At 41.1% G+C, this 9128-nt stretch overlaps 1 long non-coding RNA gene across 1 annotated transcript; it reads left to right on the top strand.

Annotated features, from left to right (window-relative positions):
* The first annotated feature begins 981 nt into the window (after positions 1 to 981).
* Positions 982 to 1168, top strand: LOC118563034. Its single transcript, XR_004930978.1, has 2 exons — positions 982 to 1011; positions 1082 to 1168. It is a non-coding gene; the product is annotated as an uncharacterized LOC118563034 (long non-coding RNA).
* Positions 1169 to 9128: the final 7960 nt, after the last annotated feature.

Genomic DNA, 9128 nt, shown 5'->3' on the forward strand with positions numbered 1-9128 from the left:
ACCCTGCTTTTGTGTCTAAAATTGTCCGTGTGGCGCCCTCCTAGTATTAAACGGGGATCTTGCATTGAATTTCAAATCCGTATTGCTATTAGTTGAAAAGTTTTTGTGATATAATTTGGAGAAACTGACGTCATTAGCTCTTGATACATCGCAAGAAAATTTTAACATTGAATCAGTAAGTTTAACTATCCATAATTAACTTTACAGGAATCTATAAGGCCATACTGACTAGCCGTAATGTCACTATAACTACTATGAATTTTGATTTAACATATAGTTAATGTTATTCTGACTAGTCAAAACTTAATTATGGATATCTATGTTGACAAACAACACATGAATGGCAAAATAGTTTGAATCTTACAAGGCAAAACTGCATTACAGATACCTGTAATTAGAGTTTTGACTAGTCAAAATATATTTAGATATTTTGAATAAGAGTTTTGTGTAAGCAAAATTATGTTGCAGATATCAGTAATTAATATCTAGTCTTGTAATGATTCTGGCACTGGAGCTGATTCATTTCCCCTTCTTACTCACCTGCTCAGTCTCCACCTCTCTGCAATTAAACGTTACTGGCTCCACCTGTCTCCAGCTGCATAAAAGCCCTGTCAATCTCAGTCTCCAGTGCCAGAACGTCTCTAGCCTTTTGCCGAGTACCTTCAAGCCTGTTAGTCAATTCCTGCCTGTCTGTTGCCGACCTGATCTGTCTTCTGTTTTCCCGAGCCTGCCGAAGCCCTCTCTGGTCCTGTCTGTCCGATACCTGTCTGTCTGGAGACCCTTCCCCCTGGACTGTCTTCCCGTGTGCCGAACCTGGACCGAACCTGAACCCGACTTCGGATACCCCTACTGCTGGATCTTTGGCCCCAACGTTAATGAACCCGGACTGTCTTTGGATTAACGCCCCTGGATTACCCCATACGGACTCTGCCTGCCGGTCTCAACTGTCTGCGGACGCCTCTCATCTCCATCTCATCTCCATCTTCCCCGAACAATCCAGCCCGCAATCAGGTTAGTGATCCAGCTTTGCTGTTTTCTCACGTCTGCCCCGCTGGTCACTAACCTGTTTCCTTGTCTCCAGGAGATTGCCGGCCGACAAGCCGCAAGCAGCGCGTCCCGAGAGCCCCACTTCCCCTCTCCTTTTAAATAAACAAACCTCGTAACGCCACTGACCTGTTTTCGGGTAGTTTTTGGGTCCAACTCCTGTTCGTCACAAGTCTAGCGATTAAATGTTAACGTCTTGCCCTAGTAGCTGTCTCACAGTCAAACAGCTGCTGCCTCGTCCTGAAACCCATCAGCAGTCATAGCAAAGAGAGCAGAAAAGATCAACCACACTCAATCTCCACATTGCAAATTAATCTTGCATGAGTAAAGCTGTTGGTGATCTCGCCTGGATTACAAAGCTGGAAATCAATATAATATGTAATTGGACTGATACTGTCCTCTACTGCCTCTGCAGCACCGGCTTTGGGCATTGCTGAGTCAGTGCATAGAGCCAGTGGCTCAAACTGATAAGGCTCTGGCCCACTGGACTCCACAAAGCCTCCCTCAACCTCCAGTGATGAGGTAACCTCAAAAGACCGAATTGTGGCATAAAGCGTAATTCTGCTCACTCTCCATGATTCAATATGGCAAATCAAGCTAGCTTCTGCTTCCCCCCATCCTAAACAAAGCCCTCTCTCCTCCCTTCACTGCACATCCCTTGTCACTGATGGAATTTTTCAAAATTGTCTGGGTTTGGGATTTTACATCGGGGTGAGTTACACTTTAAGAAATATTCAGTAATCAATTATCTCGTTGTTGCACCTACAATTTCTAAGGTTTTTATTACATATAGTTGTAAAGACTTGAGGAAATGTTCAAATATTGATACGGCATTGTATTTTCAGTTGTGTTAATTGATCGAAAAAAAGCGAGATGCTTTTAAAAGATAATCACTTCTTCAATCTCAAATAAATGAGGGGCCCTGTTCATCAGTTAAACACTTTTAGTTTCTCTTTTGACCAGAAATGAGTACACCAGAAAAGTATTCACATAGAAATACTTCGAGGAAATATACAAGTAGTGAACTCTTTCATTCCACTCAAGAATACATTTTAACCGTCCCTAATTAAGGCAAATTTAAATGGAAAAACTCACTAAAGACTGCAACCACCAATGTAGAATGTGAACAATGATATACCATTTAAAACCACAGTAAGTTATATTGCAGAAATTGAGCCTATTTTTCATTCATCTTTTTGTTGTTTCTTCTGGACAGTTCAGCAGACCATGATATTTCCTTAAACTAAATGTCATGAAATAATTCAAGCATGAAATGTCAGACTAATTCAGGGCACAAGCACAAAATATGAGCTTGCGATGTACCTGCTTGAACCACATGGAACCAGAAATAAAGCATGATGGGAAAGAAAAAAAGGTCTTCATCACACATCAGATTTTTTTTATACAATTAAATAATGTTTTAATGTGTGTAAAAGGTTCCTCAAATACACTCCGGCCAAAATCTGTGGCTTATATTTATTTTGATGTTTGAAATAATGCTCAGGATTATCCCTTGAGAATATTATGGACTCTGCTTTTAAAATCATATGATAGAATCAAGAATCTTTATTGTCCTTATGTTTACTGTTTTATTGCAGACACTGAGTAGTCCATATCAAAATAAAATTAAAAAATGCATACAAATATATAACAGTAATTTAAAACAGGCTCTTCACCCAATGGTTTCTCAGAACAGAAGCGTAATGACAGCAACTCAGCTGAAGGTGAGTCAAAGTTTGTATGTTAGAGTTTTCAGACTCATCCAATTACTGCATAAATTTAAATATTAAATGTGTTAAAAGTACCATACATGTGGGAATGTGAGCATCCTCAAACAACTGACTGGCACTTTTCCATCCGGGCACCTTCATCAGCAGCCTAAAGGTGTCATTATAGGCCACCGTCAAACTACACATTGAGCATTGTTGTCAGCTTATAGTTCCACCACAAGGGATATGCAATGGGGTACAGAAGGCTTTGAACAAGGCACATTTCACTTCACGAGAACACATACTAAATTTACACCACATGTTTGCCTAACCAAACAGTTTACAATATTGTCTTTTGATGTCTCTGTCAGCACACCAGTCATGAGTCACAAAATGTCCAAGGAATTTGACCTCATCACTGTGCAACACAGAGAAAAAACAGGAAAGATCTTATTTTTGTCTTCCTTGCTTCCCACAATCATCATATTTCTCTTAATTGAGCGATACATCACATCATAGTCTTCTGAAACACAGAACAGATATTCCACAATTGTTGCATCACTGTAATGTTGGGGCAGATTAACACCAGATCATCTGCATAGATGAGATGGTTGACAATGTTTTGCACCTATTCCACTCTGAGGATAATTCATCAATATGTACATTAAATAAAGCAGTGGAGCAAATTCCTCCTTGTCACACACCATTGCTAACAAGAAAGGGCTCAGTGAGTACACTGTTCCACCTTACATGCACAATCTGATTTCCATACAAAAATATTAAAATACACACCAGACGGCACATGTCCATCCATTAATTTTCTCAACATGCCTATCCCTTGTGGGGTCGCGAGGGGTGCTGATGCCTATTTCCAGCTGTCAATGGGCGAGAGGCGGGGTACACCCTGGAAAGGTCTATTGCATGGCAACACAGAGACAGACAGGACAAACAACCATTCTGGTTGTTTCAAGATTGCTAGTGGGGAGCCTAGCCTGTTAGTTCCAGGTCTTGACCTCTATCAAACCTTAAAACACAGTAAAACACATTAAAAGTAAACCATTTTAAATTATTAATCCCATCCTGACTTTCCCTATCATCTATGCAAAACATCTGCCTTTGTGTCTGATTAATTGACTTTGGGGCATCCGGTTGAAAGTAGTTGTGGCCAGCAGTGAGGAAGCGACTCTCACTTATGAATCCCGGCCTGGGATGAGTTCTTTCCAGATCTCCAGTGGGCTGCGCTTGGCCTGTGGAGAGTGGTCGCAGCTTGGGGGTTTCTGCACTGTTAAAGAATTGATCTAGTTGTGGTTACCACAGGTTCTTGTATAATGTGGTATTTCTATTGCAGACTTCTGTAGTAATAAAAATATTCTCAAAACAGAAACTGTATTTTAACATATTTAATCTAAAAGGCAGAGGGATGTTTACAGTTTCATTACTGGACTCTCATACACAACAACATGATACGGGTAGATTTCAGGACGCCAGAGTGTCCGTTTATTCCTCACACAGACAATCAGTAGGACCAATTGTGTACACCTGTTGTGCAATTATACACTGTTAAAAGTTATTTAATGTTTCATAAATAACTCTCTGTCTGTTAAGTATTGTCTGGTGATGATCAGTTCTTAAGCTGATATCAAGACAACGGTTGAAAGGGATGAATTCGAGCACTAGCGATCTTTTAACAGCAAAACCTGCACACACATAGAATAAAGGAGTGACAGCTTCTTTTCAAGTTCAAGAATTTAATAACAGAAAATAAATGAACCTCCAGAGAACATCACTATGTAATGCTGTTTACCTGAATTAACACAATATTTCGATTAATAAATCCTCTCTACTAGGCTAGTGAAACTTAACTAAACTACTAAGCAAAATGAAGATAAAAAGAAGCTAAGCTAAGGAACTATTTACATGCAAAACAAACAAAAGACAAACAAAAGTGGTTGATCATAATCAGAATACTTCAGTGAATCCTGGTTCACTGCAGATCTGATTAACAAAAACATGGAATGGAGTTAAAAACATTTGCCATGTATTTCAATCCATTCACAATGCAAAGCCCAAGTTGAACAAAACATTATTTGTTAAAATAATATTCTGAGGACCGGTTTGTCCTGTAAAATCATTTAAACCCTTACGACCGAGTTTGTTAATGCGATTCTCCCTCTGGGCGCATGGGGTCGCTGTGGCAACTCGGTGGCTAAGAGGTTACAAAATAATGTTGCCGAAATTGCCTTGAAAACCGGCATTAATGTACCATATTGATGCGGGAATAAGGCTTATAACACCATCGGAGGATGGCAGAGCAGAACAGTTACGCTTTACGCTTTAAAACGGACTCCTTTTTAGGGGTCCGAAACCGGATGTTAGCAAGGCTAGCGCTTGGCTCTTGGCAGGCTAGCGTTAGCCTTGCAGCAGCATGTGGCTAACAGCGTGGTCGGGTCGGAGGCCTGGTCCTCCAGGCAGACTCTGACCCCGGTTGCAGTCACAAATTAAGCAGATCTCTCCTCGGCATGGGGACGTTGCTTCTGTGCCGGCTTTTCAGCTCTGCTTTGCCTGGAACCAGCTCCGTCTGTGGTGCGCTGAGAAAGCAGAACAAAGAGACTTATCTTTGAATCGGCTGGTAGTTTCTCCCTATGCCAGGGAGGAACTGAGTTTCAGGAAGGCTCATTCTGACTTAGCTCGAGGCCTCTTCCAGGCCCCATCGATGGTTCCCGGAGGCCTTCAGTCACATGGCTCCCCCCCTCTCTTTGAGTGGTGGTCCTCAGTGTGTTTCAGCAGCTTGGAGTCAGGAGAAGAGGTCGAAGAGAAGAAGAGAGAAATTCTTTGTCTGTGGGAGAAAGGTTTTATCTCAGCAGGAGTGGTCACAGCTGACCTCCTGCTGGGAAAAAAGGCCGTCCAAGCCTTGGGGGTCTCCTGTTACGGGCAGAGTGGAATTCCTTTGTGACCCTCTTCCACTGTTCAGAATCCAATCCGAGATCAATTATTTTGATGATCCTGGCGGTAATATCACAACACACCCATTCAAGGGTGTGCACTGTCTGATGTCAGTGTTCCTTTCATCACATTGTACTATAATGTAGACATGTCCAAGAAGACACACCTTGCCCTAATCAGTCATTCCGTCCAGTCTAAGTATGTCAGGCTCTGTCTCCAGTGTCTGACTCCAGTGTTTATCTGTTGTTTTCCATAGTCACTGCCTTTCGCAGCCCAGTCTCTGTTTTTATAGTTTACAAAACCAGTCACCCTGCTGTGAAGACAGTTCCTTGGGGAGGGAGTCTCTGCTGCTTCTTATAGCATCAGACGCAGTGTGATTTCATTGTAGCTTTCAGCCAGCCGATTCCACAGAAGCTAGACTATAGCTACTTAGCTTAATTCCAGCTTGAACACATGCTTGAGGGTCACTCAGATGTGAAACTCCTCCTCATGAGGGTCCAGGGACAAAGGCCTCTCCAGTGCGGCTCGCCAGCAGAAAGAAGAGGAGAAAGATTGGCTCGGGGGGTTAGGCTTTATATAATGTCAGTTTTCACCTTGCTGTAAGGCTCAGTTCCTTAGGGAGTGAGTCTGCTTCAGTCTCATATTTATGATTATGGCTGAACTCCAACATCAGATAACAGCAATTAATTCCGGGCAGGCTGACTTAAAGTCTCTCTGGTGCTTCTCAATGGTGATCCAAAAAGTCAAATTTGTGGTCAATTCCTCAATTTCATCAATCCTTCTTGATGAAAGGATGCTGTGGCCATAGATGTTGTCTGAACTAAAATACACAAAAGAGAAACATGCACAACCCTATTTTAAATACACTTGAGGCCACAGTGTTTGTTGTCAAATTTTATTAAATTTAAGCTAAGATATTAGCATGGACACCTGAATAGGATGCTTGTTATGGTGTTCTGTGCTGCTGATTGTGGAAGCTGCTGCTGGAAGTACTGGGGATGGAGATAGTAGTGCTGCTTGAGGCTACTTGGGTTTCTCTAAAATACTTAGTAAGGGGTGTGGGAGTCCTTCATTTTGCTTAGGTGCGCTGCTTTCCCGCACATTTCACTATTGGAGATATCTTCTCAAGATCCCTTCTGTTGATCTGCTTGCTGTTCTTCTGGCTGTCCTCCTGCTATCAGCCATTCACACCATGCTGCAATTTACCTTGAATTTACCTGCCTGTCCACCATTCAACGCCTTGCAGTCCATTGTACGCTCATTCCTGCAAGGAAGTAACACTGCCAAACTCAATCTCTGTGAATCTGCTCACCTACCCCTGGACCTTTTCCACTATCACATCAATTAGGATGTGATAGTGGATGATTGTGTCAGCTCACAATCATCCATATTAAGTCAAGACAATAATATGTACCTTTTTTACTCAGTGTTCCACTGAATCTCACCCAGAACCCAGAGGAGTGTTCAATACATCTGTTAAATGAACTCATGAACTCACTATTGCCTGACTAAAGTCAAAGACTAAAATACAGTAACATTGAGTCTTGTTTGTCAGGTTTAAAAGTACATTTTGAAAATACCAATATTTAAGCAAGTATTAAACATACTTTTGATTAATCCCCCATTTCTATAATTTTTTTTTACTTGACCTAATGATATATTCTAATCTTATATGTCATGTTTTTACGAGCAGCTAAGCAGAAAATCATTAACAGAAACAAAGGCTTGAAAATGTCAATCTGTGTGTAATAAATCTGTAACTGAAATAAACTGATTTAATACGACAATAAATCAGATGCAGACAGTAAAAGTAATCAAAAGTGGCATGAGGAGTTTTAATTCAGGGTACCTAAAACATTAGTTCCTGCATCCTAAAATGCAATTTGCAATTGAGTTGGCGCCCACTGTAATGACGCTCCACCTATATGTAAGTAATGTTAAAGCCCAAGTTTAAATACCCAACTTATATCCAGCTTAAAACATATATTAGTAACTTAAAATAGTTTCTGTAGAAAATGTTTCAATGCTGCCGTCAAACTGTCGATGGTAAGAATGTACCGTTTCAGAGATCAAAGATTTTCTGACCAATGATGATGTCTGGTTGGGACAATATGCCGCTTTAGACTACAAATATTGCATTCTGCTATAACATACAGGAGATAAATTAAGTAAACCCTTGAAGGTTTCGGAACTAAAGTAGTTTTGTTCAACTTTTCTTAGAGCTACAACTGAAATAAAGCAGGCTAAAATGTTTCTATTCATTGATTTCCTTATTATTTCCTTATTTATTTTTAGTACAATTAAACTAAGTATTTTGTTTAGTAGTTCACACACACACAATTTCTGGGTTCAAATCCCAGAGCGCAGATAATGTGCGTGCTCACCATGCAGCGCTGAGCTGAGTATCCCATCAGCTTCTAAACTGCTTTTTGCTTTTTTTTAATTGGGGTTCCTTTATCATCTGTGGGGGAAACTCTCATTCCTCCTGGTCACACTCCCTCCTCGGATTGTCGATCTGAATGCACAGCCTCAGAAGAGTTTAGTGTGAGGCTGTCATCCGACATTAAAAGCAGCATCAAGTTCACTTTTTAACAAGTTCTTTTAATATGGAAAATATATCTGCTTTTACCTCTAATTTACACATTTAATAAACTCCTTGTGAATTTTTTTCCAGTTTCCTTGTTTTTTTCTCCATGGTTGCCATTTCACTGTGAAAAAAATTACCTGCTGACCCATTTTTAATCCATCCATCCATCCATCCATCCATCCATCCATCCATCCATCCATCCATCCATCCATCCATCCATCCATCCATCCATCCATTTTCTAACACGCATATCCCTTGTGGGGTCGCAAGGGGTTCTGGTGCCTATATCCAACTGTCAATGGGTGAGAGGCGGGGTACACACTGGACAGGTCACCAGTCTATAGCAGGGCAACACAGAGACAAACAGGACAAAAAAACATTAAAGTACACACTCACACCTAAGGAGATTTTAGAGAGGCCAATTAACCTAAAAGTCATGTTTTTGAGACTGTTGGAGGAAGCCGGAGTACCCGGAGAGAACCCAGACATGCACAGGGAGAATGCTTTGCATTGTCCATTTCTGGTTGGATCTGGGCGTGTAGAGGACAGAACATGAGGCGAAACCAGCTCCGCAAACGTTCAGGTACAGCTGAGCTGTGCTGAACATTTGGCTGTATGTGGCTTTTGGTATTCAAACAAGCATAAAAGAGGACCAGGGTCAAGACACTGACAGATATTGCAAAGGTGGGGCTTTTCCATCTGACAGAAAATTGAAAGTCAGTGATATGCAAGAAAACTAATATGCTTATTTGTATTGTGGTCCTTCTGTCAACAGGTAGTAGAAAACAGCTCTCCCGAGAGTCTCCTAAACATCCCACTGTTGGTCGTACTGGAAGATGACACGT

Source organism: Fundulus heteroclitus, chromosome 5, assembly GCF_011125445.2.
Source record: "Fundulus heteroclitus isolate FHET01 chromosome 5, MU-UCD_Fhet_4.1, whole genome shotgun sequence".
NCBI lineage: Eukaryota > Metazoa > Chordata > Actinopteri > Cyprinodontiformes > Fundulidae > Fundulus > Fundulus heteroclitus.